The sequence below is a fragment of the Mustela nigripes genome, chromosome 1 (genome assembly GCF_022355385.1).
Source record: "Mustela nigripes isolate SB6536 chromosome 1, MUSNIG.SB6536, whole genome shotgun sequence".
NCBI classification, from domain to species: domain Eukaryota; kingdom Metazoa; phylum Chordata; class Mammalia; order Carnivora; family Mustelidae; genus Mustela; species Mustela nigripes.
In genome coordinates, this window is record NC_081557.1 from 49192479 (window position 1) to 49209747 (window position 17269).

Consider the following 17269-nt stretch of genomic DNA (forward strand, 5'->3'; position numbering starts at 1 on the left):
AGCCCCTTCTAGAAAGCCTGATCTCAGTCCTAGTGTCTATCTGATGCAAGAAAGGGCCAGTGGACATTTGTGAGTGAATTTTCTTGGTGAGTCCAGTAGAGAGTGAGGTCAGCAGCTAGGATGAAGATATCGGTAAGTTAGGGTTTGTGTGAGGAGGGGGGATTTGGAAGTGCCACTGTGAAGTCAGAGGAGAGAGCCTCCCTAGCTGAGGGTTTCTAGGGGCCCAAGTCCCTTGAGTCACAGGCAAACACCTTCTCCCTGCAAAGGGATGAACCAGACAAGGCTTTGCCTCAAGATCTATCCAGACAGAGAGAGCTCCCGACACTAGACATCCTTGGATCTGTCCTCAGAGCTCTATCCCCTACTCCCTACAGAAGCCTGCCACCATCATCTATTTCCAGACTATGGAAAGCCAGCCTGCAGCCTATGGAAAGCCGACTATAGGCAATGTCCTAGCTGGGCTCCTGCTGCCACCTTCTGCCTCTCATCCATTCCTCATTCTCCATCCAGCACCTGGAGAAATCTACGAAAGTGAAATCGGATTATGTCACTCTGCTGCTCCAAACACTTCTGTGACTCCCACGGCCCTGCAGACAAGGGCCAGATTCCTGACCATTGCCACAAGATCTGTCTGGGATGGCCACTGCTGCTCTTGTAACCCATCTCCCACCATGCCTCCCAGCTTGTGGGGCACCCCCAAGTCTGGTTGCACTTCATTTCCTGGAACCAGAGAAGCCCTTTCCTGCCTCAAGCCCTCTGCGTGGTTTCGATTCCCTTCCCCTCACTGTCAACTGGCTGAGGCCAGCCACTCACTTTGGTCTCAGCTTAAATGGTACTTCCTCTGGGACGTCTTCCCAAATTTCTTGATTTACTGGATGTCTCCCCTGCCCCGCATTATAATCTCTCATACAGCCCTTCACTTTTCCTTTTTAGCACTCATCACAATGTGTAATCATGTATTAATTTGTGTGACTAATGTCTGTGTTCCCCACTGCTTGTAAACTCCATGGAGCCAGAGCTCTCTGAACTGTCTTTGTGCATTTCCAGTGCCTACCACAGAGCCTGACACATACTAGGAACTCAGTTGTTGAATAAAAGCTGCAGTGGTCACCGAGCCACTGGGTCTGGCTTATCTGAGGGCCATGGGTCAGAGAGGTTTCAGGGATGAGGGAAGTGGAAGCCAGAGTCCAGTAGGAGATCTTAGGAGATAAAAGAAGCGAGGCACAGGGAGTGACAGTCAGGAGGAATGTTGACATTGATTAAGCACCACCTATGTGCCAAGTTCTGTCCGGTCACACTATCCTGACACTCACCATCCCCAGCATCACTCCAACTCCCATCTTTTTTTTTTTTTTTTAAAGATTTTATTTACTTATTTGTCAGAGAGAGAGCGAGAGTGAGCACAGGCAGACAGAGTGGAAGGCAGAGTCAGAGGGAGAAGCAGGCTCCCTGCGGAGCAAGGAGCCCGATGCGGGACTCTATCCCAGGATGCTGGGATCATGACCTGAGCCAAAGGCAGCTGCTTAACCAACTGAGCCACCCAGGTGTCCCTCCAACTCCCATCTTTAGTGTGATGCTCCACCAGCTCCACGACCTAGGGTAAGATAATCTTCCCATACCTCAATTTCTTAATCCGTAAAATGGATCTGTAACACCAGGCTCCTGGGATTGTTATGATGATCAGGGAGCAGCCTCTGGTGTGGAAAGTGTCACCAACCCGGGCTGTAGGGGTACTTGGGCTCTAGAGCCAGACTGCCTGGTTTCAAATCTCAGGTCTGCCACTTACCAGCTGCATAATATTGGGCAAGTCACTTCATCTGTTTGTGCTTCCGTTTCTCCACCTGTAAAATGGGATTTAAAAAGTCCCTGGAATTGCCATGGGGATTAAATGAGGTAACGGATTAAAATACCTAACATAGGGGCGCCTGGGTGGCTCAGTGGGTTAAGCCGCTGCCTTCGGCTCGGGTCATGATCTCAGGGTCCTGGGATCGAGTCCCACGTCGGGCTCTCTGCTCGGCAGGGAGCCTGCTTCCTTCTCTCTCTCTCTCTGCCTGCCTCTCAGTGTACTTGTAATTTCTCTCTGTCAAATAAATAAATAAATAAATCTTTAAAAAAAAAAAAAAATACCTAACATAGTCGGTGTCTGGCACATAACAGGTACTCAAGAAATAATTATTATTCCTTCCTCTCTGCCACCAGCTCAGAACTGCAGAATGTCAGAGCCCCAAAGACCCGAGGAATCACCACTTCCCATTGCCCCCAGTACAAAGAGGGAAACTGAGACCAGGGAACCTTAAGGATGCTGGAACCTGGACTAGAGTCCAGGGGATCACGATTCCCAACCCAGAGCGCCGCCCCCGACGCCTGTGGCCTCTTCCAGACTCTTCTCCGCACCCCCTGCTCTCCCCAAGGGGCGGGCAACCCAGCCGGGTCCAGCTTGGGCGGGACTCCAACGTGGCTGCGCGCCAGCCCGGCCACGCCCCCGCCCCAGTCCTGGTGCTCGGGCTCGGGCTGCGAGGCACTCGGGAGGCGAGAGACGCTGGGCTGGGAGGGGGGACCAACTCCTGCGGCCGCTTGATTTGCGGGTTCGCCTCCTAACGACAGAGACGGAGGCGTGCGAGTTCGCCTCTCAGCGCCGAGGCGAGCGCTGTTCCCCGCCTGGAGCCGGCTGGTGCTGCGGGGCACAGGTAAGGGCGTGCGGGTCGGGGGAATCCAGGGACAGGAGGTGCCAGCAAGCGCGGGTCCGGAGTATGCCTGCCCGCCCCAGCTCCAGGCTCGAAGCCCTGCCGGGGTGGGGTTCCTAGGGGTGTGTGTGTGTGGTGTTGACAGTGTGTAAGACATGAGTATGGAGTATGGGAAATGTGTGTGCCGGGTTGTATGCATTAGTGTGTGTGTGTGTGTGTGTGTGTGTGTGTGACATGTGACCAGTGGATTGTGGGGTGTGACCACACGCAGGAAGTGTGTGCATTACCTCCCAAAGCTCCAGGTGACTGTGCGGGAGGAACCTCGGGGTTCCATGTGTGCCCCCAGGAGTGTGCACACTGTGGCAGGCGCCGCGACACAGTGGTGCATACATACGCGTGTTGTGCCGGTTTTGAGATGTGTATTCCGTGTGTGGCACCTGTGCTGCCCTGTGTGGTGTGCTGAGCCGGGTGGTGGAAGGTGAGAAGCATTTGTGTAGCCGTTACCCCGGGAAGAACATTTTTCGTGGCCCCAGGGTGGTTCTTACTTTTCCACACAGCACCCCGAAAGGCTCTGGAGAATGAAAGCTCACCCCGGATCTGGGTGGAGGAAGTGCAAACAGTCCCACACTCACATTCACACACACAGCTTCTCTGAAGTCTCCTAATCTTTAGCATTCATGTGGATTTTGCATTCTTCTCTGTAAGATTTCCGCATTGGTTTTAATGTAAAATATTGTTTGGGTAAGTTAGCATCCCATGAGTTGACTCAAGGCTTGGCAGGGTTTGTCCTGAGGTGGGAGTCCTCTGGCACCTGTAGAGTAGGAGTCCCCTGCCTGTCCTCCAGACTGGGATGGCAGGACTTAACACAAGGTATGGGTGGTGTGTGTTGTGCTATGTGTGCCTGTGTGCATTATGGGAAGCTGGAGTTGTGGATGGGGCCATCTACAACTTAAGGAAGGGGCCCCAGTGATGTGGGGGGTGTACCCCACATGAGGGGACTGTACTGGGGTCTGTTGGTTATTTCTAGTTCAGCAGCAGGGGAGCAGAATCAATGAGATTCTCTCTTTTTCTCCACCGGCTGGGCAGAAAGAGGCTGCAGGACCACTGGGGACTACGGGGAAGGAGGTCCCTATGGCAGGTTACCACCTGGGACTGTTGAGGTGGTTGTGTTATCCAGGCTTGGTTAAATCCCAGCTCTGGTACGCTCTACATGTGGGACTTTGGTTAAAACCTGTCTGTGCCTTAGTTTCTTCCTTTGTAAGATGGAGACATTAATATAGTTGCCTCAAAGGGTCATTGTAAGGATATAAAACTCTAGCACAAACTCCAGCCCATAAAGTCCCTTAACTGTTGGTGATAAGACTAACTGCTGGTGATAAAACTATGATGGGTGTGATGGAGCCCCTACATGAGGGGTTCCCTGCCTGCCCCAGGAACCCCGATACCCACAGGAACGACAATTTCTCATGTGATGGGCAGTTGGGAATCTGAGAGCCTTCCATCCAAGCACATCTAGGGAATCCATTCCTGTCCCTGGTCTCCATCACTCTGGTACTCTACGTGACTCTGTGCTGCTGGGAAGATGCAGTCTGAAAAGGGAGGATGCCAAGTTTCTGGCAAGGCTGGAATGGAGTGTGGGAGGGAGGCTGGGGTGAAGTGCGAGGGTAGCCGTCTGATAGAGGACTCTCTCCTGACAAACACTAGAGGAACAAAAAAATGCTGGTGCATGTGTGCCCACGCACACGTGTGTGTGTGTGTGTGTGTGTGTGTGTGTGTGTGTGTGTGTGTGTTTGGGGACTGCCAGGGGCAAGGGTGCCCTTTGTCTAGAATAAGGAAAGTCAAGAAGGGCAAGATCAAGGATGTTTGGTCCCTGGCCCAAGGTAAGCCCTGGGAGCTGGAGGGAGGAGGTGAGGTCAGAGTTAGAGCAGGTGGGACTGAGCTCCAGGCTGAGGTGACCCAGGAGACCCCTCAAGCTGGGCCTTCTTTAGGGGAGGGGAATGTTTGCGTTGGTGGAGCAAGAGCTGTTGTTCCTGATGACTTCATTGGGGCAGTTTAGAGAAGGTGCCTGGAGGCCTCGGAGGAGGAGGGGACATAAAAGGCAGTGTTGGGAGCTGTGGAAACATATTTAGGGAGGGCACCTAAATATATCCACTGTGGTGGCGGCGTGCTGTGATGGCCTGGCAGTGAGGCTCGGGACAGGACAGAGGCAGACCAGTGTCCCCACTGTCCCCACGCAGAGAGTGCTTTGGCCCCAGAGACCCTCTGTGCTGCTCCAGGAGGCCTGGAAGACAGAACTTTGCTGGGTTTCGGGAGACCTGGCCCATCCGTGACTGGCTGGGTGACAAGGCCAGCTCTCTCTTTTCAGCTGTCAGATTTCCTTTTAATCCACAATCCAGCTGTAATTGTCAGTGATTCTACAGCCTTAGCCCTAAGAATCTATAATCTCAACTCACACATTCTTGAAGTCTATAACCTAAGCTCTGACTTTCTGTGCTCCAGCTGTAACATTCCCTGATTCCAGCTTAAAGTGTTCAAGGATTCTGACCCTGGCTCTGGAAGCCTGAAACACTTTCAAGCTTATAAACTGCCAGAGAAAATATGCTAGTGGTCACTTCTGCAGGATTATCTGAGAAGCTCCAGGAACTATCTGTCCACAGCCAAACGCAGCCATTGGAGCTCTTCCTGTCGTGGTAAGGGAAGGGGTGAGGGGAGGTCCCTGGTAAAATTGCCACGTGTTCCCTGGGATGGGTGACAGTGAACCTGCCCCAACAGGGCAGTGGAGGTACTTGGAACTCATGGCTTTCAAGGGAGGGTGGCCGCGGAGAAGGAGTGGTTTGGATCCAGGGTTGGTCATCGTTCCCCTCAGGATCACTGAGTTCCTGAAGGGGACACAAAGAGGACAAAGGGAGAGAAAAAGAAATGGGGCTGAGGAGACCCCAAAGGCAAACCTCACTGTGTTGGGGACTCTCTAAGTACCTTAGGTTATTGAAAAAACTCTTGTGGGGTTCGCAAGAATGGCACCATTAATGCACAGCCGTGTTGGAGGTCAGCGTGGGCTGGGGAGTGGAGGGTGGACGGCCAGGCCCCTTGTCAGCCTGGACAAGTCACTTTCCCTCTCCAGAACCCCCTTTGCTTGGCTGATAAACTGTCACACAGGACTAAAACGCCCTGACCTCTTGCTCCTGCGGACAGCAGTCTTGTTGTGGGATACCTGGACCAGACTGTAGATATTAGTCGAACAGGTGAGGAGAGCCTGAAGAAATGAACGATCAGGTGAAGAGTTAGGAAAATAGAGCACGAGACACCGCGACTGTGACCTCTTGCCCCTCCTCTCTGCTCCGCCTCAGTCTCAGCCACATGTGAGAAATTGGTCTCAGAACTGAAAGAACTGGGGAGGCTTGTCCTCTGGAAGAATGCAGGATTGGCTGAGAGTTTATGAGATTGGGGAGGGTGGGGGGGACAGGCTTCCTGGGTGTCACCTCTTAACCTGTAGCCTTTCCACCCAGCCCGGCCCTGAGCCGGCACCGCAGGCCTGCTAACGCACAGTGCTCGCCCTGAGTTTTTTCCCACGACCGCCCCCAAGCGGGGAAGGAAGGAGCTGTAGCTTGGGGGGCAGTGGTTCTGGAGTCTGGGGTGGTGAGCAGGAGCCTCCCAGAGGTTGGGGAAGAGCAGACGCCAGAGTCCTGAGCCTCCAGGCTGTGCGAAGCGGGGTGAGGAAGGGAGTGGCATTACCATGAATGAAGAGGGAACAGGTAGCTTAACATTCACTGGTGCTTACTGTGTGAGGTGCTGTGTCCAGTCCTTATCTGTGTGCTCTCGCTCCTCTAGCACCCCCGCAGGAGCCAAAGGCTTGGGTGTATTCTGGGCTTTACCCTCCATTTGGTGATCAAGCCCCACTGAACTTTCATCCCGAATACCTCTCCAGTGGTCCACTTATCTCCTTCCCTATGACTCTGGCTCAGCTCAGGAACCCTCAGAGCCTCTCTCCTGCTAGCCCCGTTCCTCCCTCCCTTTTTATTTTGGCTGCCAGGGAGCTCAGTCACCATCTTAGTCCAGATTTCTCTACCGTTTATTTCTGCTCTGCCTCTAATAGGATCATATGGCCTTTGTGGCTATTGTCTGCACTGCCTCCAGCCCTTTGAGGACAGAGTTGTACATTCTTTTTTTTTTTTTTTTAAGATTTTATTTATTTATTTGACGGAGAGTGAGGGATCACAAGTAGGCAGAGAGGCAGGCAGAGAGGGCGGGGGAAGCAGGCTCCCCGTCAAGCAGAGAGCACAACACGGGGCTCGATCCCAGGACCCTGAGATCATGACCTGAGCCAAAGGCAGAGGCTTAACCCACTGAGCCACACAGGTGCCCCCAGAGCTGTAAATTCTAAAAATATCATAAGTAAAATCTGATTATTTCCTAGGCTCTTAGGAGAAGGTTCACTGTCTCCTTAAGTTTTTCACTTTTTTTATGGCCTATCTCACCACACTGACTCCTACCCAGATACGGAGACATTGGTGCTGAATAGGGCAGTGTACTGGTCCAAAGCATTGTGTTCAAATCCTGACTTTGCTACTAATAGTTCTACCAGTCTTTAGTAAGTTACCCAACTGCTCAGTGCCTCTTTTCCCCATCTGTAATACGGGAATAGTAATGGTACTTCCCCTTTAGGGCTGTATGAGGGTTGAATAAGATGTTATAAGCACTGTGTGTTTGCCCATATAGTTGTTACCCAAATGGGCCTTTGCCATCCTAGAAAGGGCAGCGGGAAGAAGAACTGGGTCTCTATGAAATGTTCTATATCAATGTTTCTCAAATGTCACTGTATGCCTGGCTTCCTTGGGGATCTGATTTTTGTAGGTGAAGGCAGGGCCTCAGGGTGCATTTCTAACATGTTCTTAGACGATGTCAGTGCTCCTCAGTGAAGTTCCCACTTCAGTCCGTGTGGTGAGGATCAGATCGGGCTATGGCTGGAATCCAGGAGGAGAACCAGAGTGCGGTGGAGGCACCTGGGACTGGACCCCACCCACACCATCCCGGAAGCTCTGTGGAAACTGGATTCTGAGCCAAGTCTGAGACAGGCTGAGAAGCTTCACTACTAGGACACTGATACTCGGAAAAGCTTGATAAATACAGAATGAGTGAATGAATCACAAATCTCGTGCAGTGAGGGCTCTGGGGGAGGCTGGGCCCTCTCTGACTAGCAATGGCCCCACCCCCACAACTCTCTTTCCCACATTCTGCCCCTGCGGCTCCCAAATCCAGAGTGACTGATTAGTCCAAGGCCTCCCCTTGAGCCAGAAACACACAGGATTAGGCAGATGGAGGACCACACTCCCAAAAGGACTTTGACCTGCTCTCTCTGAGCACTCTGGGCAGGGCTTTGCCGGGTGGCCGGAGAGGATGGGCCAGAAAAACCACTTGGTGTCCTTGGGAAACCCTCAGCCTCTCTGGGCAGAAGCCAAGGACTCAGCTCTTCCCTGTGCACCCCTCTCTGTTCTGAAAGGTCTTGGAATGAAACGGGCTGTGGAGCCAAGTGGTCACCCTGTGTATCCTGGGCTGCATGAGAATGCACACTTATGCGGCTGCCTGTGTGCCTAGGGGTGGCAGCTGCCGGGGCCCCTGCGTGTATGTGTGGGCCCATGTGGGTGGTGCGGAGCTTTGTCAGGGTCTGGGTGTGCTGGGTGTGCACCAGCGAGGGACAGCCCCTGCCAGCACGAGTTCCTTCCTCTTCCACCACTTCTCGGATGTGCCTCTGACCCTCCCGATGATGTGTAACAGCAGACCCCAGATGCGAGACAGAACGGGGTGCCCAGGTTGCAGAAAAGGAAAGCTGAGGTGCAACAGGAGGGCCTAGCCTCACCCTGTCTGAGGAGACCACCAGGCATGCTGCCTGCAAGCCTCAGGGAGGGTCCAGGCCCTTGGGGACCCCAGAGGAACCAGGTCTAGCCCTGAGCCTGGGGCCAGGTGGTCTCCTGTTTCAGGCAGAGAACTCAGGGCTGTGTTTCCCTCCTGGATCCGGGGAGCAGCAAGGTGCCAGTGAGCCGCAGCCTTGGGTGTCTGGGTGTCTGGGACGTGCAGGACACTGTTGCTGCTTACTGGTGGCTCATCACGGGCCTTCTCAGTGGTCCAGTCTGCTCTGGGCCAAGAGAGCTTTATTGGACAGCTGGAGAAACCCAGGTTCTGGAAGAGGGGAGACTTACCCCATGGAGTGGCTAGAGCTGTCCTATGAGCCCAGCTCAGAGTGAGGAAGGGGAGACCCTGAGACCCAGTTGGCAGCGGCTGCCTGTGGGGTGGGGAGGGAATGGGACTCTGAAGTTCGTGTTCAGCAATCATCCAACAAGGACATGGGGCATAAAATGTAAAGTGCTTGGCTATTGTCGGAGACTGAGGGGCTCCTGCCAGTGCTGGAGGTCAGGAGGGTGACTGGGGGGGTGGTCAGTGCCCACGTGCTGCAGAGGGTCTGAGGACCCCCGCGAGGCAGGGTTTTGACCTGGGGCACACACCCATGGTGAGGAGACTACGCCCATGGCTGAGCTGGGAGCGCCTGAGCCTGAGTTAAGCCTCTAAGCCTTCCTCCTCCTCTTGCGTAACTGCTTTTGTTCCCAGAGAAAATTGAGAGCCTACAGGGACCAGGAACCCCACAAATCTCCTGGGAAAACAAGGCTTGTGAACCAGAGGTTGACAGGAGTGGGCACATGTGTGCATCACACGCAGAGACACAGACAAAGGCTGCCATGCATGTGAACACAGACATTCCAGGGCCACTCCCATGGGCACACATGTGTGCCCTAGACACACGGGTGCAATTCTAAGCACGTGTACCCCTGTGAATACCTGTACAGTTTCTGGGTCAAACCCACACATGGCTGACACCCCCCTCCCAACATTCATCTAGTTTCATTATCTCCCAGCCCCGGGACCTGAGACAGAGGAGGTTGACCCTTATACCTACCTCAATCCTCCACCCTCTCCTCCTGGAATTGCCTTTCCCAGATCTCCTGGCCTTGTTCCTCTCCATGTCTCCTTCCTCATCTTCTTAAAGAGGAGAGGCTTTTCCTGTTGGCTGTTGGCCGTCAGACTGGGAACAGAGGTGCTTTTGTGTTTTTTGAATTTATACTCAGATCCCATTAAGCATCAAGGGCCTGCTCTGGGGGCTACGTCAGGGACCCACAAGCATGAGGAGGCTGTTTTTCAGACAAGCAGGGGTGTTAAGGATATAATATCCCCTCTCACATGGATAGCACTGAGAAGTTTGCAAACTGCCCTCTTGCCAGTGGCTTGCTCCTTCTTTATGACAGAAAGAGATACAGGTGTCTGCATCTCCTGTCAGATGGATGAAGAAACCAAGGCCCACAAAGAGATGGGACGTGCCTGAAGTCAGACAGCGGGGTGAGGCAGAGTTAACCAAAACCCTAGTCACCTGAGCTTGAGCTGGGGAGAAGTGGTCACAGCCCCCCGGGGCATAGAGAAGGACATTTTGGCCTGTCCGCGGTGGGAGGATGGGGCAGCCTGCGACTACCAGGTAGGCCCAACGGAGGAGCACCTCACAGTCATTTGCCAGGAGCTGGCTGAGGGCACCGACAGCCCCCCTAGGCCAGTGCTCTGCCGTGAGGCTCAGCCCTGAGTCTCCCCTTGTGGACATGCCAGGGGAGAAGGCAGGAGCAGGAGCAAGGACACCTTTGTCCTGTTGTGGGATCCAGGCCAGTCCCTACCTGTGCCTATCTGGGTCTGCTCTCTCAACAATGGGACACTGGAGTTGACTGGAAAATGTGGAACCTTCAGAAGGCTTCTCCATGGCCATGAGAGGAAGGCAGGCTCAGGATGCTCCATGCCAGAGCCCTGATGGTCCTGAGCTAAGGCCTGTGAGCCAGAGCCTGGGCCCGCTTCTGAGAACCCCTGAGGCAGGGCCTGGCACAGAATGGGGACTCAGGGCTTGGGGTCTCCTCTGGTTTGGGTGGCCGGGGAGGATGGTGATGGCACCTGTCCAGCGTGGCTGAGATTGCAAGCCCCTGGCGCTTTGCCCTCCTTACCCTTCCTGATGTCGCTCTCCAGCGCGCTACCTGACCTGCTCTGTAGTTACTAAACTCATTAACTAAAATAGACTGGTCTCCCTGATAGAATGTCAGTGGTGTGAGGGTGGGGCTTAGTTTTGTGTTCTCAGATGCCTTGGACATTACCTGGACAGAGTAGGTACCCAATAAGTATTTGTAAAAACAAAACAAGACACAAAAAAAAAAAAAAAAAGAAGAAGAAGAAGGAGGAGGAGGAGGGGAACCAGTCTTCTGGAGGGGGAGGGGCTGTCCCAGGCCACCACTGGCTCTGGGCAGAGCCACCCTGTCTGCCCTCTCGTCAAGCCCAAGCTCGAAGGTGGGTTACAGCTGTCAAGAGAATGGTGGGTCAGGCTCAGCCATTTTTTTCTCCGAGGCACCTTCAATCCAAGGAGTCATCTTAGGCCCTTAGGAGGAGCGGGTGGCATCTGGAGTCAGAGCTGTAGATGACAGAGCTGTTAACTCAGGGTCTCAGCCTCTCTTAATGGATCTTCCAGACACTGTTAAAAAAAAACAAACAAACAAAAAAAAAAAAAACAAAAAAAAACACAGGTCATTTGCTCTCAATGGCAACAAGAAGCAGGGCCAGGACTCTCTCCAGACCTTCCTGAGAAAGGCCAGGAGAGGGCTGAGGGGTAGGGCAGAAAGGAGGAGGAGTGCCTCCCTGTGCCGTCGTGAAAGGCAATCTCAGACTCTTGTCCCAACAGCCCTCAGACTAAATGGGCGAGCACACTCAGGGAAGCACACCCAGACGATGGGGGGCCCCGCTCACAACTGGGTAGTGGCTGAATGAACTTGACTGGTTCTTGGGATTTGAGCCCCAGCCCTGCCTCTTGCCATCTTTGTGCTGCGGTAAGATACTTCCCCTCCTTGATTTCTTGGTTTCTTGCTACCTCCTTGGACTTCTGTGAAACATGCATGTGACAGTTTGTGGCGCAGGAACTGGCTAGCTCTAGGGGTTGTTCTTGGAGTCAGAATTTGCTCCAGTGCTTCGTGGACCAACATGGAACTTACTAACTGCTGGGTAAGTGATCTGGGTTAATGACCCTGAGCTCCCACCTCCTCTCAACGCTTCACCCACAGTCCCCCTTGCAGCCACTGTGGCTGATCACAGGCTGGAGTGGGGGGTGGGAGAAGACGCGGGGGTCTTCCTCCCTTCCTGATCCTGGTTGCACCTGGAGCCTGCAGGCCACATAGGACAGAGGAGATGAAGATTCGGTACTGGGGGCGGGGGCGGGGGGGGCGCTCCGTGGAGGGGTAGAATAGTAAAGATAGAATTGGGAGCGATGTTCCTCTGGTTTGAGTTTCGAGTGGCACAGGACATGTTCCCTCTTAAGGCCTCAATTCTCATTCTATAAAATGGGGATAACAATGACGCCCCCTGAGGATTGAAAAATGTTAGGTATTGTATGCTGGTGAGGGTCGCCCAGGGAGGAGGCTAGGTTCTGCCCTCAGAGCCCTATGGGAGCCTACGGTGGGAGAGGCTTAGAAGGATTAGGTGACCCGATGGGGGTCCACAGAAAAGGCGATTGGGAAACTCTTGCCTCTGCCATCCCAGCTAAATCAAAGGACAGGCTAGAGCCGACCGCGTGTGACCGGTGGGGAAAGTGAGTTCTTGAGGCGCAGTGCGACTTGCTGAGGGAGAGTGAAGTGGGGTGAGTAAGTAAATCTGGGGTAGGAGGCTGCGTTCAAACCTTCCTGAGGTTTCTGGTGCCGTCTAGCTCCTGCTAACACCTCCGGGTTTGGGGGACGGGGGACACTGAGGCAGCACAGCCCTGGGATGGGCCCTGGGTGTGTCCTGAAGACGTCTGGGATTCACATATCATGTTTGCTCTGGAACGCGCCCCAGGCCAATTCAGGGACAACCTCTCACCCCTCCGTATGGAATGAGATGATAGATGAAAAGGCTCTTTGCAGACTACAAAGTTCGTGCCTCTGAGGGGGCATGAGCCTGTGTGTGCAAGCCCTTGGGGGTGTACGCACAAGCGAGAACATGCAGCTTGTGAGTGTGTGCGCACATGTGTGCAATGTGTGTATGTGGACATGTTCGCCTGGCCTGGCGGGGTGGGGTGACCCCACGCTGCCCAACTCTCCCTGTTTAGCTAGGGCTTTTCTCCTCTACACTTCTTACAATCTGTGTGTGTGTGTATGTGTGTGTGTGTGTTTCCTCACTGCTTCCTAGTTTACCAGAAAGGGAGCAGGCCATGGTCCAGAAACCTAGCAATTGTCTCTGAGCCTGCTGACTCTTCTTCCCTCCCGCCCGCCGTCGCCTCATCCTGTGACTGTCCCTAGAGGCCTGACTGCCTGTGGCTCCCAGCCTGGCGTGGTCTGCAGGGCTGGCGCCTTGCCTGGCTCCTCTGTGTGGCTCACCTGCCACCCACATTTCCTTCCAAGACTCTGGGCTGGCTGCTGTCATGCCATTCTCCCATCCAGCCCCCTCCAGAGGGGCTCTTACAATTCCCATCTTACACGTAGGAAATGAAGCCTGAGTGAGGGGAAGTGGCTTTCCCAGGGTTACCCAGCCAACTAGTGGCATTTCTGGAGTTTTTTAACCGTGATCTGACTCCAGAGACTTTATTCTTAACTGTTGTGACTCACCTAGTGGGCATGTGCTGGCTGGTTGACCAGATGAATAAATGAAGGAGAGAACAAATGAATGAATCAGTCAGGCAGTACTGAGCTGAAAGAGCAGGCGAAGTGAGGATAGCAATGGCTGCTGTTTATTGAGCACCTACTAGGTGCCAAGTGCTCCAAAGTCCTGAGACTGAACCAATGAATACAGCCAAGCTTGTTGTTCTCCCATTTTGCAGTTGAGAAAGCTGAGGTTCAGAGAATTTAAAGCATGGGACCTGGGATTCGAATTTGTCCTCCCCAGGGGAGGGATGAGTTGGCAGAGTCTGGCCACTGGTGCTCTCTGTAGCAGAGGCCAGACAAGACTCTCAGGCAGCTGTGTCTACAGAGTTCTCCCCAGTGACACTCCACCCCAGCTCTCTGGTCCCAGGCCCATTTCCCCATTTGTCTTTGAAATGGGTTCCTATTTTAGTCTGGGGTGGGTACTGGTGGCCCAGCTTAGACTCCTCCTCTCTGACTGTCGGCATGTCTGGTAAGGGCCAGAACCCCAGCCTGGACAAATGGAGGTGGCCTCCTATTCCCCCTGCCCCAGGGCTGGCCTTGTCACTAGCAACTGCCATGGGAGGGCAGGCCTGGCCAGGGTGCAGCTGTGGGTCTGTGGAGATGGCCTAGGCTAGGTCTGTGGTCTCCGTGCCCAGCACTGCGCTGGATGCCAGGGACCCAGGAGTGAGTAGGTGCAACTTTCCACTTAGTGAACTTGGGACGAGTGCTGAGCCCTAGGTGGCTTGCATCTCTAGTAGTGCGGGCAGATCCTGGTACCCTGACTTCCAGCGCAGCACTTGTTTGGGGGTGGGGGTGGCTGGGACTGAGCAAGGGCTGTTCTGTGGCCCCAGGAGTGAGCTGACCTGCGGTGTCTAGGAGACAGATCTCAGCCCAAAGGGATGACATTGTCTCTTCTGAGCCTGGGGTTTGAGAACCAGCCATTCAGGTCAGCAAAGTTTTTCTGAGTACCTCCGATTAAGGGGCAGAGACAGGGGGAGCTCTTTGCATAGGGAAAAGAAATCAGATATTGAAATCAGAGCTGAGTTTGAATCTAGGCACCAGTATTTGCTGGCTGTGTGATCTCAGACAAGTTACCTAACTTCTTAGAATTTCAGTTTCCCCACCTGTAAAATGGGATGCTAGAGCATACCTGAAAACTCACAGAGTGGTAAATAAGACTGTGCACATAGCATTACTGTAGGTTCCTACAAAGTGTTAATTCATTTCCCACCTCACCCTGGAGAGCCCTTCATCTGAGGGAGGAGACTCTCCTCTAGGCAGCAGCTGGTCTGATGGTTAAAGCAGGAGACAAAACTTATAAAGATGTTAGGAGGAACCCTATAGATTCACCAACATTCGACATCATGGGGCACAGTCTCATTTCTCATGTCTCAAAGGGGAAATAGAGACTGGAAGAGGCTGATGTGTGAGACATCCTAAAATGTCTCTATTGTAAAAAGTTGCTAGAATAAAGCAGATACTAAGTTAAAATCCATCCTGGGTTTCCTGACCCTCCTAGAAACCTCCCTGTCAGACTCCCAGGCTTAGAGAAATTCACTGAGGACTTACTTTGTGCCAGGCCTAAACCACAGCTGTATCACAGATGTACTTTATGGTAACAGCAATAACCATGAAAGGCAAATACTATGTTTAATAAATAGGTAACCCAAAGCTCAGAGGGATGTGTAACTCATTCAAGTCATACAGCTAATAGTAGCAGACGAAGGTATCCCAGGGAAGACTAACCCTGAAACCCTTGACTCTCCTACTCCATGGGGCACTAGTTCCATTAAAAATGTCAAACCTCAGATAAGAAATACATAAAATAAAATGTTAAAATGGGAATGACAACATGAAAAAGCAGTAATTAAGACAATAGAAGTCAAAATCACAATATAATACCACTTTACCCCCATTATAGTGACTTTAATGAAAAAAACAGAGAGTAGCAAGTGTCGGAGAGGAAGCGGGGAAATTGAAGCTCCCATACATTGCTGCTGGGAGTGTGAAATGGCACAGCCATTTTGGAAAACAGTTTGGCAATTTCTCAAAAACTTAAATATAGAGTTACTATAGAACCCAGCAATTCCTCTCTTGGGTATATATTCAAGAAAGCTGGAAGCATGTATCCATGCAAAAACTTCCTACAGTGTTCATCGCTGTGTTATCCATAATAAACAAAAAGTGGAGACAACCCAAATGTTCATCAACCAATGTGAGTCCCCTTTACATGAAGTCTCCAGAATGGGCAAATCTATAAATACCGAAAGTCAGTAAGTAACTTCCTCAGGATGGAAGGAGAGAGGAATAAGAAGTGCTAATGGGTACAAGATTTCTTTTGTGGTAAGGGCAATGGTCTGAAATGAGATAGTGGGGATGGTTACACAAACTTGAGAATATACTAAAAGCCACCGAATTGTACATTTTGAAAGTGTGTATTTTATGGTAGGTGGATTACGTGTTGATTTTTCAGAAAACAGAAGCAGGAACATACAAGGGGCACAGAAGGTTGAGACTAATGTGGACGCTAGGGCAGAAGCACAGAGAAATTCGACTGTGAGCTTCCTGGCATCTGGAGCAAAAAGGGAGAAGCATCCTCCCGGAGAAGGAAAGGGCCAGCTCCGAAGGAAGGCCAACTCTCCCACAGTTTCACTCTAAGGCGAGTGTCCTCCAAGCCTGAGTCGGCTGACTATCATAATAAATTGCCAAAAACACGAATTCCCTCCATCTCCCACCAGCAATTCTGAAACAAGGATCATCAAGAACTTTGAAGGGCCATCCAAGCTGCCAGGTTAGCCTACTGCACTTCTGACAGATGCTGGCAGAAGACCTGACTCCTGGTTGCAGACGGAGAACTTTGTTCCTCAGCAACAGAAGCAGGGAGAATGTCGGTATTACCACTGGCTTGGCAAGCCCCAGTTCCCACAAGGGCAGTAGAACACAAGGCCGAGTAATGCCTGCACACACAGTGGGCTGAGTTTTGGTAAAAGAGCCTGGACCTGAGGCAACTTGAATCTTTTACAATGGGCAGTCAGCCTGCCTGATCTTTGCCCCAAGGAAGGCAACACCAACTGTGCAGGGTTTTCCCCTCCTGATGTCAGCCAGTTCTGACACCAGCTCTGAGGGGGTAGCCTGGACCTCACAGGGGAAGGGTTCAGTCCCACAGGACAAGACTATCCCCCAACTCAGATGCCAGTCACCAATCCTGGACCTCGCATGCTTCTGACGGACTAGCAGTATCTCAGGAGTTCCTACAACCCCCTTCTCAGGTTTGACAATTTGCTAAAATGGCTCACAGAACTCAGGAAAGCACTTTATTGAACTATTACCAGATTATTATTGGTTTTTTAAAGATTTTATTTGTTTGAGCGAGCGAGCACAAGCAGGGGGAGGGGCAGAGGGAGAGGGAGAAGCAGACTCCCCGCTGAGCAGGGAGCCTGATGTGGGGCTTGATCCTATGACCCTGGGATCATGACCTGCTCCTTGAAGGCAGATGCTTAACCGACTGGTTAACCCAGGCGCCCCCTACCAGATTGTTTAAAGGATATAACTCAGGAACAGCCAAATGGAAGAGGTACATAGAGTGAAGTATGAGGGAAGGGACACAATCTTCCCAGCTCTTGATGTGTTCACCAATCTGGAAGCTCTCCAAACCCTGCCATTTTGGTTTTTTTTAAGAAGGCACCATTACATAGACATGATTGCTTAAATCACTGGCCATTGGCAACTGACCCAATCTCCAGCCCCTTTCCTTTCCCTGGAGATTAGGGAGCAGGGCTGAAAGTTCTAAGTTTCTCATCAAGATTTGTTCTTTCTGGCAACCACCCCCATCCTGAAATCATTCAGAGGCCAGCCAAGAGTCAACTCGTTAGAACAAAAGATGCTCCTATCATGCAGGAAATTCCAAGGAATTTAGGAGCTCTGTGTCAG

The 17269-nt window shown here is 52.3% G+C and overlaps 1 protein-coding gene across 2 annotated transcripts in view; it reads left to right on the forward strand.

The window, feature by feature from the left end:
* The first annotated feature begins 2578 nt into the window (after nt 1-2578).
* The window catches only part of P2RY6 (pyrimidinergic receptor P2Y6), a 39143-nt gene continuing 24452 nt past the window's right edge, over nt 2579-17269 (forward strand). Inside the window, exon 1 of one of the 2 annotated variants that reach the window (XM_059410233.1) lies at nt 2579-2687. The gene's annotated coding sequence lies outside the window, so the exon portion shown is untranslated. Of the gene's footprint in view, nt 2688-11662; nt 11751-17269 lie in introns of those variants that run through there. The other variant, XM_059410224.1, reaches the window with a different exon arrangement.